This window comes from Olea europaea, chromosome 6 (assembly GCF_002742605.1).
Source record: "Olea europaea var. sylvestris chromosome 6, O_europaea_v1, whole genome shotgun sequence".
In the NCBI taxonomy this organism is placed as follows: domain Eukaryota; kingdom Viridiplantae; phylum Streptophyta; class Magnoliopsida; order Lamiales; family Oleaceae; genus Olea; species Olea europaea.
In genome coordinates, this window is record NC_036242.1 from 17,415,790 (window position 1) to 17,435,199 (window position 19,410).

Consider the following 19,410-nt stretch of genomic DNA (forward strand, 5'->3'; position numbering starts at 1 on the left):
TAGAGAAAGAAGAGTGTTGAAATCAGGTAAATTACAGACTCCATATTTATACAGTGTAAAAGGAATATTACGTTATACCTTAAAAAAAAAGGGTTTATAGATACTTATACCTGTGGTATTGAAATTTAAAATAGGAAGTCAATTTCAAACAATATAAATTCTTGAAGCAGCGAGAAGGATTTTTGGAGCGTGATTTCTTGGATTTTGTCATCCAAAAATTTTAACGATCTAATAAGGTAGGATATGAGGTGCAGTGTTTTTATGTCCCATGTAAATATTTTTTTTTATGCTGATGAATTTTATACTCATGAAAGTTAAAGTTATAATATGATATGTTATGATGTGAATGATATGGTCATTCCGGTACAACAATAAGATATGATATGAGCTCCTACCGGATTTTAAAGATATGAGACGGTATGATTTTTCTGATGCATGTTTAAAAAAAAAAAATTTATATGAGATCGCACCATTAATTTTTATATCCTACTAAGTATTTCCATGTACTCACCATTTTCCCTACTCCTCACAGATTAGAACGGGTCGTTGGTTGGAGGGCGATGCGGTGGAGTTGTAATGCCATAAATTATGAAATTCAAGATAAATAAATTCTAAGTAACATGATTAGGAAGTTTTATTTATTTATTTCTCTTTGCGTTATTTCAATTTTATCTTGATGTTAAATTTGAAGTTTAATATTTGGAACATGGTTCGATTAATTATGTTTTCCCACAGACTTTATTTATTTTATAGATGGAACTAGAAAAATTTTCATGTAGAATGTTTGACATAATTTATTTAATTATGAAATAAATGTTTTAGTAACGATTCTAAATCTTTAAATTTTGGGTTGTTACAGTTTGGTATCAGAGTATAGGTTTAATTTCCTATAGACCCACATGGATTCTCATAATTTGTTAAAAAAAAAAATTTGGGACGTGTTCACGCACTGTTCATGGGACGTGAACAGTGACGGGTGGTTCATGCACTGTTCATGTGAACAGTGCATTAAATGGCAAAAAAAAAAAAAAAGGGTAAGAAACGTGTATAATAATGCCACCACCTTTTTCATCATATGGTATCTTTAAGTTTTCAAAATTTCAAGATTGCCCTTATAATTTTGTGAATGCATGCAAATATGCATTATTTCTCCTTAAAAAAAAATGATGAACAGTAAGGTTACTGTTCTCGTGAATAGTATCACGTACTGTTCATGGTGTTAAAATTTGATCGAATTAATTGTACGTGAAATGCATGATTCTGCCAATATGTTATAATTCGTGCGGGGGCATATATATATGTATCAATAAGCATGTGTGTGGATTATATAATATATACGTTGGAAACTACGCCCGTGTTTTAACTCCATAGTCCTGCCCACTTTTATAATTTTTAATGGTAAATTAATTGTTTAATGTTGGAGGTGACATACTATGTCAGAGCATTTAATTATTGCCAAAAATGTTGAAATTCAAAGGTCAAACCATCCTTTTAACATTGAAAGGTGTGTGCAGGTTTACCTATATATACATTTAATACACCTTGATAATTGTGTAGTTTTGTGTTTCAAAAAAAAAAAAATATTGTGAACAGTACTAGGTACTGTTCACTGTTCGCGTGAAATAGTACTGTTACTGTTCACGTGAACAGTGTAGAAAAAAAAATTTGTGTGATGTTATATATATATTGAATTTTCCTTTTTTTTTGTTACATGTTATAAAAGGCTTATTTGCTTACTTGTTTTCCTAGATAATATTTGTTTAAGGTTAATATTTTTTTTATTTATTCATGAATTTAACGATAATATTAAATTAAAAGTTATGAAATATGTGAATGATCTTTGGCACTCAACGACCACCAATCGACCACCCTCCAACGACTCTAAGGTATGTAAAAAGGGTAAGAAGATAAATGTACGTAAAGCTTTTTGCGAGATTTAAATTCTTTAAATTTCCTATCTTTAAATGTTAAGACATGCACGTTTAATTTTTCCCACTAAATTATGATATATATTGTCATAGATAATTATAACTTATTAGACTTAGTACTAAGTGTGATTGGTGACTTCATATTAAATTTTAGGAAATGGCACCACCTACTCATACGAATTTGATGCGCGATTTACTACGAGCGGTACAAGAGTTGAGCAGGCAAAATCAGTACCTCCACCACAAAATGCACCGCCACAGCAGAATGCACCGCATTTTGCCCCTGGAGCTGTCTCAGTGGTTGAGCAATTTCGTAGGTACAAGCCTTCCACTTTCGACGGTAATTCTGAACCACCGGTTGTCGAAGAGTGGATTAGAGGCCTGGAGCGCATATTTCGACACATTGCTTGTACGGATGCACAAAAAGTATTATGTGCAGAATTTATGTTGATTGGAGTAGCTGGTCATTGGTGGGAATCTGTTTCACGTACAAGGACGGAAGAGCAGCAACGCAATCTGACTTGGGAGCAGTTTAAAGATGAAGTGATGGCAAAATATTTCCCACAGGCTTTGAGAGATTTCAAGGAATCAGAATTTTTGCTGCTCAGACAAGGGAGTATGTCACTTACTGATTATGAAAGACAGTTTGAGCAGCTCTCAAGGTATGCCCCGCACTTGGTGGATATAGAAGTTAAGAAGATTAGGAGGTTCGAGAATGGACTGCGCCCTGAGATCGGCATGATCATTATGTCCCATCGTTTCACCTCATATCGTGAAATGTTGGAGAGGGCTCATGCTATTTCATATCAGAGGACCTCATTTGAACAGTATGCCCAGCAGAGCAAGGAGTCATCGGGAAAAAGAAAGTGGAATGATCCAAACAAGGACAGACGTAATTAGCAGAGTAAAAGGCCAAACACAGGAGTTCGTATTGGTGGAGCGAGTGGGAATATTACACCGTGTCCTAAGTGTAATAAACTCCACAGGGGTGAATGCTTACTTGGGAAAAACATGTGTTTTCGATGTGGTAAGCCAGGGCACATTGCTCTCAACTGTACAGAGCCACCAAAAAGGAAGGATGATGATCAGGACAAGAACAAGAAAGGAAAGGCCCGAGTTTTCGCACTAAATCAGCATGAGGCGGAGCAGGATCCGAATGTGATAGCAGGTACTAAATTATTTAATATTTTAACACACTTGCTTATGTTCTTTTTTACCTAGGACTACACATTTTTCCAAATCCGTCCCTTGGTTGTTAGTCTAACACTATAAATTATGCAAACAGGTATTCTGTTATTATCTGATGTACCTGCTTACGTACTTTTTGATTCTGGGGCTACCAATTCTTTTATCTCTACATCCTTCGTCGCTAGGTCAAACCTTGCATGTGTGAAAACGAATTATGAATTAGAGGTTAGCATCCCTTCAGGAAGAACTCTTTGTACAAATCTGATGACTAAGGCTATGAAGTTAGAGATTGATGGGAAAATATTACAAGCAGACTTATACCTTTTGGAGATGAAAGATTTTGATGTTATTTTGGGCATGGATTGGTTTGGGCTTAATCATGCGACCATTCGATGTCATGAGAAAGAAGTATTGTTTCACAAACCGGGAGAGGAAGAGTTTCGTTTCTTGGGAGCAAAGTTCAAGTCTTTACCGCGCCTAATATCAGCTATGCAAGCAGAAAAGATGTTAAGGAAGGAGTCATGCCAGGGATTCTTAGTTAACATCAATAGTTCTCAACATACAGAAATGACCGTTAACGATATTAACATCGTCCGAGACTTTGCAGATGTATTCCCAGAAGATTTGCCAGGCATTCCACCAGATAGACAAGTGGAATTTACAATTGATTTAGTTCCTGGAGCGGCACCAGTATCTAAGGCCCCGTACCGAATGGCACCGAAAGAACTTCAGGAATTGAAGTTACAATTAGAGGAGTTACTGGAGAAAGGTTTCATACGACCAAGTGTATCTCCTTGGGGAGCGCCTGTACTTTTTGTCAAAAAGAAGGATGGGAGTATGAGGATGTGCATTGACTATCGGGAATTGAACCATCTGACCATCAAAAATAAGTACCCACTGCCAAGAATAGAAGATTTGTTTGACCAGTTAAGGGGTGCTGCAGTGTTTTCAAAGATCGACTTGAAGTCAGGGTATCACCAGCTAAAAATCAGGGCAAGCGATATATCGAAAACTGCTTTCAGGACTCGTTATGGGCATTATGAATTTACTGTCATGCCTTTTGGTTTGACCAATGCTCCAGCTGTATTTATGGATCTCATGAATAGAGTATTCCATCAGCATTTAGATCAGTTCGTCATAGTGTTTATTGACGACATACTTGTGTACTCAAAAGACAAGAAGCAACATGAGGAACAACTTCGAATTGTACTTGAAACTTTGAGGAATGAGAAATTATATGCCAAATTCAAGAAGTGTGAATTTTGGCTTGACCGTGTAGGTTTTCTTGGTCACGTGGTTACCACCCAAGGAATCGAAGTAGACCCCGCTAAAGTGGAAGCAGTAACAAATTGGCCAAGGCCGAGTGGTGTGGGTGAAGTCCGCAGTTTCTTGGGATTGGCTAGTTATTATAGAAGATTCATTGAAGGCTTCTCAAAAATAGCAGGGCCAATGACTCAGTTGACAAGAAAAGGTTTAAAGTTTCAGTGGACAGAAAAATGTGAAAAATGTTTTCAAGAACTCAAGCAGAGGCTAGTCTCAGCTCCTGTATTGACGATACCTGAAGGTTCAGAGGGATTTGTGATTTACAGCGATGCCTCTAAGCAGGGTTTAGGCTGTGTACTGATGCAGCATGGAAAAGTGGTTGCTTATGCCTCGAGACAGTTGAAGCTGTATGAACAAAACTATCCAACACATGACTTGGAGCTTGCAGCAGTTGTTCATGCCTTAAAGATATGGCGTCATTATCTTTACGGTGGGAAGTGTGAAATTTATACGGACCACAAGAGTCTCAAATACTTTTTCACACAGAAGGAACTAAATATGAGACAGAGGAGATGGTTGGAGTTAGTGAAGGATTATGACTGCACAATTCATTACCATCCGGGTAAGGCTAATGTAGTTGCAGATGCCCTAAGCAGAAAGACAGGAACACAGTTAGCAGTTTTACCCACAGTACAGGAACACTTGATAAGGGAGTTTGATAAATTGAGATTGGAAGTTATCACGCCGCCAACTCAGATTTCAGCGAGAATAAGAGCATTCATGATTCAACCTACACTTCGAGATCGAATCAAGGAGGCACATGATAAAGATCCATTTTTACAGAAGATAAAGGCCGAGATTGGTACAAATAAACATATAGGGTTTGAAGTGTCTGCAGATAATGCGCTAACTTTCAAAGGAAGACTGTGTGTACCTAAGGATGAAAGTATAAGAAATGAGATATTAGAAGAGGCTCATTCAACCCCTTATTCTGCTCATCCAGGCGGTACGAAAATGTACCGAGATCTCCGGGATGTATTTTGGTGGAGAAACATGAAGAGAGGAATTGGTCTGTTCGTGGAGAGATGTATTATCTGTCAACAGGTTAAGGCAGAACATCAAAGGCCATCAGGATTACTGAAACCGTTGGATATTCCAGAATGGAAATGGAACACATAACGATGGACTTTGTGGTAGGCCTTCCGAGATCAGCAAAAGGTCACAATGCTATCTGGGTAGTGGTGGATCGTCTGACGAAATCAGCCCATTTTCTTCCAATTAAAGTAAACTTTAACTTGGAACAGCTGGCACACTTATACATCAGGGAGATAGTCAGGTTGCATGGAGTCCCAGTCACCATTGTTTCAGATAGAAACCCGAGGTTCACATCTAAATTTTGGAAAAGTTTGCAGACAGCCATGGGGACAAAACTGAAGTTTAGCACAGCTTACCATCCTCAGACGGATGGACAATCAGAAAGAACCATCCAAACTTTGGAAGATATGCTAAGGGCATGTGTTTTGGATCTTGGAGGTAGTTGGGAGACACACCTGCCGTTAGTGGAGTTTGCTTACAACAATAGTTTTCAGGCCACTATAGGAATGGCCCCGTATGAAGCTCTTTATGGTAGAAAGTGCAGATCCCCTATCCATTGGGATGAAGTCGGGGAAAACAGAATTTTGGGTCCAGAAATCATTGAGCGAACAGTTGAGGCAGTGGATAATATTAGGGCAAGAATAAAGACAACGCAAGATCGACAGAAAAGCTATGCTGACAGTAGAAGAAAGGATTTAGAATTTCAAATAGGTGACAAAGTCTTTCTAAAGGTAGCACCAATGAAGGGTGTATTGAGATTTGGAAAGAAAGGGAAGTTGAGACCAGGGTTCGTCGGACCTTTCGAAATTCTTGAATAGATTGGTAGTTTGGCTTACAGACTTGCCTTGCCACCTGAACTAGCAGCAGTGCATAATGTGTTCCATGTTTCGATGCTCAGAAAATATGTTCATGATCCCAATCATGTGGTAAGTTATCAGACATTGGATGTACAAAAAGATCTATCATATGAAGAAATTCCGACAGTAATTTTGGAAAGAGGAGTTCCACTGGTTAAGGTGCAATGGCGAAATCATGGACGAGAGGAATCAACTTGGGAGAAAGAAGAAGAGCTTAGAACCAAGTATCCAGAACTTTTCGATTAACCAAGGTAAATTTTCGAGGACGAAAATATTTAAGGAGGGGAGATTATAATATCCCGAAATTTTATAGAATATAATTTAATTTACAATTATATTTTAATTGATTATTTAATGAATTTAATTTTCTCTCAAGTCACGTGAAAGGAATGAAGAATTTTTGTTAAGTTAGGATTGAATATTTTAATAATAATAAATATATATGAGAGGGGGGAGAGAGAGAGAGAGAGACTTTATTGATTCCAATTTGTTGGCCACGTGTGGGGGAGGTATTGCTTGTTGAGTGATAAAGTTGGTTGACAAGATTTGGTCAATTATTTTATTTCAAAAAGTTTGTTTCCCAAATTTATCCATTCTCCTATCCTACTACTACACGTATCCTCAACTACACACCCACTTTGTTAGATTAGATCATGTGGGATATATTTATAGGTGTATATCAAAAGAAGACATATGTATAAGCACACGGTTGTAGAGAAAGAAGAGTGTTGAAATCAGGTAAATTACAGACTCCATATTTATGCAGTGTAAAAGGAATATTACGTTATACCTTAAAAAAAAGGGTTTATAGATACTTATACCTGTGGTATTGAAATTTAAAATAGGAAGTCAATTTCAAACAATATAAATTCCGGTACAACAATAAGATATGATATGAGCTCCTACCGGATTTTAAAGATATGAGACGGTATGATTTTTCTGATGCATGTTTAAAAAAAAAAATTTATATGAGATCGCACCATTAATTTTTATATCCTACTGAGTATTTCCATGTACTCACCATTTTCCCTACTCCTCACAGATTAGAACGGGTCGTTGGTTGGCGGGCGATGCGGTGGAGTTGTAATGCCAGAAATTATGAAATTCAAGATAAATAAATTCTGAGTAACATGATTAGGAAGTTTTATTTATTTATTTCTCTTTGCGTTATTTCAATTTTATCTTGATGTTAAATTTGAAGTTTAATATTTGGAACATGGTTCAATTAATTATGTTTTCCCATAGACTTTATTTATTTTATAGATGGAACTAGAAAAATTTTCATGTAGAATGTTTGACATAATTTATTTAATTATGAAATAAATATTTTAGTAACGATTCTAAATCTTTAAATTTTGGGTCATTACATTCCTTGTTAAGTAACTGATTGTCATGTATTGCACTAATGGATCATAAAGTAATTTCCCTTTTCCTCTGTTTCCTACAATTACTTCAGCTAATTGGATCATTTTGGAAATGTCAACTTTTCCTTTTTCTGCGGCTTTCTTTTCTTGATGGATGTTGAAAGTTACTTGCTCTTCATTAGCTTGTAGTGTCAACATCCCTTCTTGCACATCAATCAAATGATCTTCCAGTAGCCAGAAAAGGTCGACCAAGAATCAATGGTACTTTTTATCCTCCTCCATGTACGATACCACAAAGTCCACCTGAAAGATGAACTTATCAACCTTCACCAACACATGTTCAATAATGCCCTTGGGACATGTGATCGATCTGTCTGCTAATTGCAAGGTGAGGATTGTGGGTTTCACTTTTCTATGACCCAATTTTTTGAACACTGATAGGGACATAAAGTTTATGCTAGCTCCAAGGTCACATAGTGCCCTACCAAATGTGATACCACCAATATTGCACAGGATGTTGAAGCTACCCAGATCTTTCAATTTGTGAGGGAGTTTCTTCTGAAGTATGGCACTACACTCCTCTGTCAGCTTAAGAGTCTTGAAATCCTTCAACTTTCTCTTCTTTGACATCACTTCCTTTAAAAACTTGGCATAGTTAGGCATTTGGGCTAAGGCTTCCGTAAAGGGAATGTTGATGTGGATTTTCTCGAAGACCTCCAGAAACTTTGCGAATTTCTCATCAAGCTCTTTCTTCAAATACCTCTGTAGGAATGGTAGTGGTAGCTTCAAGATATGTAGGTTGTCCTGAAATGAAATTGAGTAAGGCTTATAAATCTTCTTTTTTGCCTTTGCCTCAGTTTTCTACTCTTCAATCTGGTTTTCCCATGCAAGTATGGGATTCGATATAGGCACCACAACCTCTCTAGGCTTGTGTTCTTCAACTGCTTTTACCAGTCCTTGAGGTGATATCATTGTAGTGTTCCCTCGGGTTGACCTTCATATTGTCGAAAAATTTTCCTTTCTGTTGGGACTGTATTGAAGTTGCTATCTGACCAATCTGTACCTCCAAATTCTTCAATGTGGCCCCAAGTTGGTCATATGAGTCTCAATGTTGTCAAGTCTTACCTCATCTTTGTTGAACCTCGATCTGGTCTTCGAAATGAAGGTTCCTAAAATATCTTCTGGTGATGGCTTTCGTTTAGACGCTTGATTATGGAATACCTTATAGTAGTTGTTTCTAGAGTAGTTTTCCTTTTGATTGAAGTTCCGGCCATTCACATACTGAAGTTGTTCATTCTCACTTTCAGCTTTCTGGTATGCAGTAGATGTAGCCATAATAGATTCTACTTTCTTTTGTGATCCATGTGAAGTTAATGCAGCTATTTAAGTAGTGAGAGATGGCATTTGAGTTACAAGGGCAGTAATGGGATCCACCTCATAAAGGCCAGCAACTTTCTTTGCACTTGAACGCTCACTCGACCATTAATAGCTATTAGTAGCTATCTGATCCAATAATGCATAAGCCTCATCTAGAGTCTTGGATAATAATACACCCCCTGCTGTAGAATCTACCACTATTCATGTCTAACCATTCAAACCGTCGTAAAAGGTTTGTATCTGCAACCAATCAAGGTAACCATGCTGAGGACATCTTTTGAATAGATCTTTATATCTCTCCCATGCCTCATTGAATAGTTCGAAGTCTAACTATCAAAATTGCCCAATTTCACCCCGTAATTACGTCACCTTCGAAGGTGGGAAGAATTTTGTAAGAAACTTCTGTGCTAACCCCTCCCAAGTTCTGATGGATCCATACGGCAATGATTGGAACCATGCTTTCGCTTTGTCTCTTAGGGAAAGGAAAATAGACGGAATCGGATTGCATCTTCAGTAACGCCATTCATTTTCACTATATCACAGATCTCCAGAAAGGATCGTAGATGAGCATTTGGGTCTTCTGTTAAAGCTCTCCCAAACTAATTCTGCTACACCATGTGTATAAGTCCTGGCTTCAATTCAAAGTTGTTAGCAGCAATAGCTAGGCATGCAATACCGGAGTAATTTTCATTAACAACTGGTGTGATATAGTTCCTTATAGCCCATTGTTGACCACTCTGATTTTTCTAATTTGCTATTGGTGGATCTTGTCTGGCATTGCTTCACGGTTATGTTTCTGAATACCCCTTAGAAGGTGGAATGTGGTTCTAGTTCAGGATCAACAGGTAATAAGTCAAGGTTTCTCATGCTTCGCATAAACAGCTGAAAATAAGAATAGGGAAGCTATTAGAAACGAACACAAGACAAATAAAAATAAATAAAAATTAAGTTAAGATAGAAATCCAAATTAAAATGAAAGAAAATTGGTAATAATATCAATCGAGTTCAAATGAATTAATCCCCAGCAATGGCGCCAAAAACTTGCCACGCATTTTATGTAATGTGATTTTACCGCAAATGTATGATGTCAAGTTTTGTAATATATTGATGAAATAAAAAGTGTCAAACCCACAGGTATTGATATTTGAATCCTAGTGAGTACTATAATGATTTTGGCTTTTCACTTTATTTAGACAATTAAACGTTGAATGGATGATTTTATATTAAACTAAAATATCTGGATTAAAGAGTGCAAGTAAAGTCAAGCAATTTATAAAAACTTGATCAAATGTATAAACGCCTAGGGAATGATTTCACCATATTCTGTCCAATTTCATTGTTTTGCCTCAAGTTACACCTAACAAACGAAATATGTATGAAGTTAAGCATCAATTCATCCTAAATAACAAAAATTGCTTTAGTTTAATGAATGAAATAAGTGTATAAAATACACTTATCAATGACCTAGTCTGCAATGACAGAGATAGGTATTATTTAGATTATAACTTTTATGCCTTTTATTTTCTATATTTATAATAGATGACTCAGTATCAAGAATATAAATTCTAATTTGCAACACACCACAATCATAAAAGATTTCATCTTTATTAAACGAACAACGATTGCTTTTAACATTAATTGAAAAACAATTCGTGTCTAAACACGAAATAGAAATAATGTTTTTAGTATTGGTGGGAACAAAATAGCAATTTTCTAATTCTAATACTAGGCCCGAAGGCAATGGTAAAAAGTATGTCCCTACAGCTAGTGCAGCAACTCTTGTTCCATTCTCCACGTGCAGGTCAACTTCTCTTTTTTACAATGGTCTACTTATCTTTAGTCCCTGCATATTTATACATATATGAGATTCACATCCTGTATCTAATACCCAAGAAGCTAATGAAGTAGACATATTAACCTCGATAACAAAAGTACCTGAAGTATAAACTTTAGAAGACTTCTTTCCCTTCAAGCTTGGGAAGTAAGCCTTGCAGTTCCTCTTCCAATAACCTTTTACTCCACAGTGATAGCAAAGGTTATCAGATTTGGTATTGTCCTAGCCTGCTTTGAATGCTTTGTTATTGCCCTTAGCCTTCTTAGATGTTATCTTAAAACTTCCTTTGATTTTCCTCTTAGTGCCCTTGGAGGATTGAATGGCTAAGACATGCCTATTGCTAGCTTTGACATTGGGCTTCAAAGTTTTAAGCATATTAAGCAACTCAGAGAGTGTACATTCGATCTTATTCATATTGAAGTTCATGATGATTTGTGAATAACTATCTGGTAGAGATTGTAGAACCAAGTTGATACTTAGTTCGTGATCCATGATAAAACCCAATTGAGCCAATTTCTCAATGAAATCAATTATTTTCAACACATGAGCACTGACTGAAGATTCCTTTGCCATTTTGCACTGGTATAGTTGCTTGAAGGTCTCATATCACTCCACACGTGACTGTTCATGATACAACTCTTTGAGATAAAAAATCATAGTATAAGTATCCATACCCTCATGTTGCTTCGACAACTCAAGTGACATAGCTGTAAGCATCACACATGCTGCAGCGTTATCGTCATCGCTGTGTTTGTTGTAAGCAGCCACATCTTCCTTAGTTGAATTTTCAGTAGTTACCTCTGGAAGGGGCTACTCAAGGACATATCCAATTTTCAAATGCTTGAGAACGATTCTCAAATTGCAGTACCAGTCGAGAAAATTTGGTCCGATTAGTTTGTTGGCATCCAATATGCCTCTCAAATTCATAAGATTTTCATAATTCAAAAAACTATAAATGACGAAAAATATAGAATCAATATGTATTGTAATGCATTTGCACAAATTCAATATAGACTTTAATTAAATGTGCTCCCATAGTTTAAAGAAATTCATGGCCCTCATATATAAATTATTGGAATCCACATTTGATTCCCAGTGGACTGGGATCCCATTCGTTATATCAAGATCTTGAGTTTACTCAACAAACCTTAATAAAACATCTGGGTAGATACTATTATCAATTGTATCTCCATACAACTCCCAAATCATTAAGCTGACAACTCCTTATCTTCACACATCTTATGTGTTAGCTTAGCATGCCTCTAAAATTTATCTCCTTAAGTGTACTTAATAAAAGATAAATTTTAGTTAAGTCAAACCCATCATTCAAAAATATCAAATATTTCATAGTGTCAAACATATCCCTAATAGACCAGCCTTTAGTGTACTCAACAAGTTAAGATCGATTTAGGATTCTCGTTTTTCACTATAATGATGAAAAGTAAATAATACCAACTTAATATTTTTAACGAGGGATTTAACATGCAATGGTGTGTGTGTGTGTGCGTGCGTGTGTGTGTATATATATATATATATATATATATATATATATATAATCATGCATCAACCATGCGAATAAATATACAAATAATAGCATGGATGATTATGGACTTATTCTATCTAGTTTTTCCGATCCAAAGGGAATACTGGTTGGTCAATTCCTGAGGGTATGACATTGAATCAATATTAATGCACATCTCCATGATTTCCTCTTTTCCTTGCGCCTTCAATTAGTCCAGCTACAACTTGTATCTTATACTAGTTGGCATGGAGGCCTAAATAAAATTTGACTCGCAGACTCATAATAATAATAACAACAATGGACTCGCAAGTCCAAAACAATAAGAGCTCGTAGGCCTATAACAACAATAATAATAACGAGTTCGCAGGTTCAAAACAATTAAAAGCTTGCAAACCCATAAAACGACAAGAATTAAATTAATCATTCAACACATTCTGTAACGCCCCGACCCCTAGTGGATCAGAACGCTACTTACTTTACTTAGCTTAACCGGTGGTTTAGTAACAAGTGTATACGTTTTAGCGGAATCTTACATCTTCGGATAATAATTTAAATAACAATACTTCAAATACTTTAAACAAAAACACTGAATCATTTTTTAAAACAACAAAATGTAATTTATTTGAAAAAAATATAACTTGTTCTCGCATTCTGCGTTATTCAAAACTTTAAAGAAATAATATTGGAAAACTTTTCATAAAAATAAATCCAAATCACTTATTCACCAGATTTCCATGGGCTCGTTGCATCACTCCCCATCTTCTCCTCCATCCATGCTCGAGGTAAAATTCCTTCAATCTGCAGAGTTGGGATTAAACCCGTGAGTTGAAAAACTCAATAGGTGTCATAGGTGCATTTGTGATCAAGCTATACATTTCAAAACATTAACTTTATAACTTTTCATACATGCCGTACCCGGAGGCATCATTTGACATGAAGGGGTATGCCGTACCCGAGGGCACCATTTGACATATGAACATTTCTTCAACATAGAGGGGTATGCCGTACCGGAGTACCATTTGACTTACAACCATTAACATAGAGGGATATACTGTACCGGAGTACCATTTAACATACAAACATTAACATGAATTGAAACTTATAACTTAACACAATTAAACACATTGCACCTCTACCTACCTTGATTGATGCTTTTGAAACTTTGAAAACTTGGATTGAAAACTTCGATGAAACTTGGACGTTGAAAGAAATGCACTCCTTGGATGTTTGAAAATCGTTGAGAATTGATGCTTGAAGACACTCCTTGATAGCATCCAAAACTTCTATGAAAAATGCTTGAAAACACTTATTAAACTTCTAGGAAAAATAGTTTTCCTTCCTCTCTTTTTCTCTCTTGGAAACTCTTTCTTTAGTATGTAAAAACTCTTGTTTTCGGTGTGAGAAAAATGAGTGAAATGAGATCTCTATTTATAGGTAAATATCCCATAACTTAAAGCAAATGAAGGGTCAAATCTCATTTAAGAGAGAAAACATGGGTGCCATTTAAGTTTGAGGTTAAATGTTTCAATTTAGTAGGGTTTTTATTGCCAAAAACGTGGATGGCCCTTTGAGAAAATAATTGATGAAAATAAATATTTAAATTCTAGAGAAAAACGAGAATTTTCATTTCAGGCAGTTTCAGTCGACTGGTTGTAGTCCGGTTGACACTGTACAGTTTTCAGTGTTTTTATCATAACTTCTTCTCCCAATATCCGATTGAGGTAATTCAAAGTGCGTTGGAAAGCTAACTCAAAGAGCTACAACTTTTATTTAGATATCATTTTCCAAATCGAATGTTTCCTATGTCGAAAATGGGTCTTAAATGAGATTAAAAATCTGAAGTATACTTTAGTCATCTAATATTCATGTCTTAGTGCCACTAAGGTGTCTAGAATTATTTGGGGTTCTACACATTCACATGGTCAAGTCCATAATCATCCATAAATAGACATTCTTCACTTAAATGTTTCCTATATTATATGTAATGTCTCAAGAATCTAGCAATTATAGTCATCAAAACTCATTTAAAAAAATGGATCAAAATAATTGAATAATTAATTAATCATATTAACTGAATTGGTTGGCCTATTTAATTAAAATCAAATTTTAATTAAATTCCGGATTATAGTTCAACTCTAATTCCATGATCATAGGGCAAAGTTATTTAATTAAAATCAAATTTTAATAAAATTCCCGATTAGAGTCCAACCCTAATTCTATAAAAATTTAGGCTGTGATAATTTAATTAAAATCAAATTTTAGTTAATTATTAAGGGCCTGTTTGAGCCCCATTATTTCTTCATTAAAATGAAAAATATGACCGTTATCTATCACATCAAATCATCACATTTGACTTTTTATCTCTTGTGTGAGGTTCGTAACGGCTATATTTTTCATTCTCATTTTTACAATAATGTGGCTCAAATGGGGGCTAAATTAGAGTCCTACTCTAATTTCAATATGTATTGAGGAAGTAATATTAATTAAAATCAAATTTTAATTAACATAAGATTAGAGTCCAACTCTAATTAAATTGAATTAAAATTAAATATTTAAGTTAAAAATCAAATTTTAACAAAAATATAAAAGTTGTCAATTTTAAATAAATTATTAATTTCGAGCCCAAGTTGGAATATGGGTCAAACCCAATTAAAGTCATAATTTAAAAACCCATTTTAACAATTGCAATTTGACCCAAGTCAAAATTAAAAATAGGCCCCTCGACAATGTAATTTACTTGACAAGTCCTTTATTTAAAATTTGCAAGACCACTCCCCAAAAGAATTTACATGCAGGGCCTGCAATTTCATAAATTGCACGAGAGGCCCCCGCCTCCAGCTCCTCCAAACCCTAAACTTTTTTTTTATTATTTACTCGACAACCCAACAATCCCACCGCCGAAGGCTGCAGGTGCCCTCCATTTTCAAGAGGCGCGCACCCTCATTTTTCAAGCGGCGCGCTAAAGCAGCGGCATCAACAGTGGTATCACAGTCGCTGTTGGCACGCAACGCCGCGCCCGCCTCCACCAGTGATCCAATTTTTTATTATTTTTTATTTTTCAAAACCAAATTTTGAAGAAATATAAATACTTTAATTGCTAGATTCAAGAACACGATGAAAAATCAACTTTTGATTTCATAAACATGTAAATCAATTATTAACAAACACAAAGTTGGTTCTAATACCACTGTTGAGAATATACTTATCATGTACAGTGGAAATAAAAATGAATTTCAATTCCTACCAAGATTCATCTTTGTGTTTAGATGGAAATTGTGATAAAAGTTTTACCTTTTTTCTGGATTTGCAAATTCCTTTGCTTTATCTTTGTTCCAGCAATTTGGATCTACCTCCCACAGCTGTCCAATTGTCCAATTTTCAATGAATTCCACACAAAGTACAGATTGTAGTTACGGGGTTTTCTCCTCTTGTGTTAGCAAAGAATAATGAGAATCTCTACGAATTGAAAACCCCAGTCACGTATTTACATTAACCCAAACGGGCTTAACCTGATCCGATCCAATATTTAATTAACTCATTTAATTAAATTTGGTCCGTGAATTAATTAATCTAATTAATTAATTCGGGCCTATAAATAACCAACCTAATTAATTAATTTATCCAACGCTTATTAAATTAATTAATCAACAAATTACAATCTTCGAATTCTCTTTTGTGTGTGACTCATCAGGTTCTCGACCACGATGCCTAACGACGTGAAATATTATTTTGATCTAATCAAAATTGATAAATTAAAACACCCTTTTAATTTATCACCAATTCACATTCGTCCCAGATTGACATCTAACAATGAGTCACGGCAATACATGTGACGGGAAATATCACGTGGTATGACAAAATCAAACTTGTTCATTTATCGTGAAATTATAATTTCTTTGTCAATATGATCCGATCAATTACGAGATATGAAAGTGTGTCAATCCTGATTATCGATCATATCTTTCATTCAACTATTAAGTCAATATAAGTCGAAAACTCCTTTTCGACTTTTGAGTACACCTTAGCGAAGGATTTCATTATTGACTTAATTGAATGAAATGCAGATCATAATCTCTTACTATCTAAAAGTTACGAATCCTTTATTCGTCATTCACAGCCTTCATATGATTCTTGATATACCCGAACGATGTCGTATTAACAATCATTGGCAAAGCAACATCAAACACTGTCAAAGCATGACTATCCTCATACAAGGCACTATAACGACCTCAAGTCAAAGGACCAATTTCACTATCGAATGTTAAAGATTAACCACAGACACTCAGGTAGTTATCCACGTGGAATCTCTTAGCGGGCTTCCATAGTTTCTTTCTATAACAAAACACCCACACATTTATTTAAGTGTCACCACACTTTAACTTGTGAGATTAACTACTTATTTCATAAGTAAGAAATGCCATACATGATGGTCTATCTGTAATAATGATATTCGTATTTCATTATTACTTACGACCATAGATTATTCAGGATCCAATTATATGTAATTTGCATCTCACAATCACAACTCATTGTGATTAACAAATTACCTAAACTTGAATTTTCGGACTCTATTATTTAATATTATTTATCAGATTATTAATTTAAATAAATAATAGATCTCGTAAAAAACAAATGCATTAAACATATTAAAAGTGTTTACAACCTAAATCGATTGGATCTAGGGCATAACACTCACAGAACACACAATAATCCAATATGTATGCATCTCAAAATCTTTTTCAAAAAACATGGACTTGATATTCTTCCATCTACCAAAGTTACTGCATTGTCTTCACTTCACTATTTCCATGCCTGAAAAAGATTAGGAGAAATTTTCATGGTGGACAACAGTATCACTGAAGATTTTCATACCATTTGTAGTGTACTTACATATCCTAAAAGGCTCAAAGAAGAGTCGTCATTGTAAAAGGTTGTGTTCCTTGTCCCACTTATGATTTCTAACACCAAAATTCCAAAATTAAATATATCTGATTTTTTTGAAAATTTTCCTCCCATTGCATATTCAGGAGCCATGTATCCACTGCAACATCACATCAATTCGAGAAATCATCCAATGTGAGATAGGGCCCTATCACCGGCGATAAGTACGACTAACCATCTAAAACAATTTAACATTTACTTACTATATTCCCACAACTCTTCCATTTTTGGCATGATCTTGGTTACCTCTGAATATTCTAGCCATTCCAAAATTTGAAATCTTAGGAGTCCAGCATTCATCATGCAAAATGTTTCTTAGTTTGAGGTCGCGATGGACTATTTTCAATCTAGAATCCCTGTGAAGATAAATGAGGCCTCGACCAATACCTCCTATCAAGAATCTCTTGTGATCTATCTGTAGCAAAAGAACTTCAATATAAGTAGTATAACTAACAGGTTGATAATATTAATCGAGGCAAATAGAGTCAACTTACTAAAAAGATATAAATCCAGGCTTCTATTTGTCATATACTCGTATATCAGCATTCTTCTTTCTCAACACAGCATCCCAGTAAGCTAACAAGATTATGATGTTGTAGTTTAGAAATGAAAACAACTTCATTCATAAATTCTTGCAGCCCTTGTCTAGATGCTCTCGAAAGCCTCTTGACTACAATATCTTTGCCATTTCCCAACTTTCCATATACACATAAGCAAGAATTTTGCCATAAACTAATACCTACATGAGACAAAATCAGTATTAAGGATGAATATTACCTTATAAACAGGACCAAAATCGCCCTTCCCAAGTAGATTAGTCACATCGAATTGAAAAGTTGCAGTTTCCAACATCTCAAAACTAAATAATGGCAACTTGTCAAGACTAGCTTCATCAATATCATCTCTAAGAACAACACCACTTGAACCTGATATATATGCTTTCTCTACTTCATGTGTTAATATTCTGCCTTTTTGTTTGGTCCTTGATTAATAAGATGACGGTATTTATCTTTAACTGATGGTTTAAATTATATGTCCTAATAAGAATTTAAATTAATAGTACCTTTTCGCTTAGCCATCCATCGCCAAAGAAAAAAATACGCCTATAAATACGATAACTACTCCATTCGTTACTAGAACAATGACAATCACCTTTATGTCTTTCTTCTTATCTGAATACAACAAAATCAAATCAAATCTATACAGAAGTGTTAATAATTTCATCAATATGTCATATCAATAAAATGTAAAGGAAATAAAATGTGTTACATTGCCTCGGGATTTTGTCAGTTTACATTTGGCATAATTTCATTGGTTGTTGGACAAAAAATAATTTTAACACATCAAATCACAGGCTATCATCTCAGCCCTGGCAAAATCCTCTATACATAAGGGCTTATTCCATTAATTAACAAGTAAGTTAACCATTACTGATAACTAGTTAAGGATGAGAAGTACCAAGCTCCGAATATGCCATTCAAACTTGAAGAACTGAGCTACCAATAGAGAACTGTCCGACATTGATCAAGCTACTGTTGTAGAATATACAACCAATCCCAAGATCATGTGATAGGCTAAATAGGAACAATTCCTCAAGCACAAACCTTCACATTCTACTGCTTCTACACCAGTCGACACATCCATAAAGTCCGAAACTTTCACATTCATTATCTTCCAAAATACATCTTCTTTGTTTTTCCCTTGAATTATTATTTCTATCACACTACAAAAATGTCTTCCTCACACATCCGCCACTCCAGTTTCCTTTATCCCATTCCTTCGTGTCCTTGAGTTTGTATCCTTTAAAACAAATACGAATGGGTGAATTTCACACATTACAATTTCCAAATGGCCCACACTTACCACAAACATCACAACATCTGTAGGAGCTATCCACGTAACAAACCAAACCCTTCTATTTACATCCCACATTGTTTGAACAAAACTTCCATTTGGTTTCAGAATTATCTTCATTAAGATTTTTTTGTAGTAATCTCACATAAAACATGACAGTACTTGTTAGAATTTGAGTGCAACCCGA

General features: G+C 35.2%; 1 pseudogene; it reads right to left on the reverse strand.

The window, feature by feature from the left end:
* Positions 1-19,037, reverse strand: part of LOC111395235 — a 31,903-nt pseudogene extending 12,866 nt beyond the window's left edge.
* Positions 19,038-19,410: the final 373 nt, after the last annotated feature.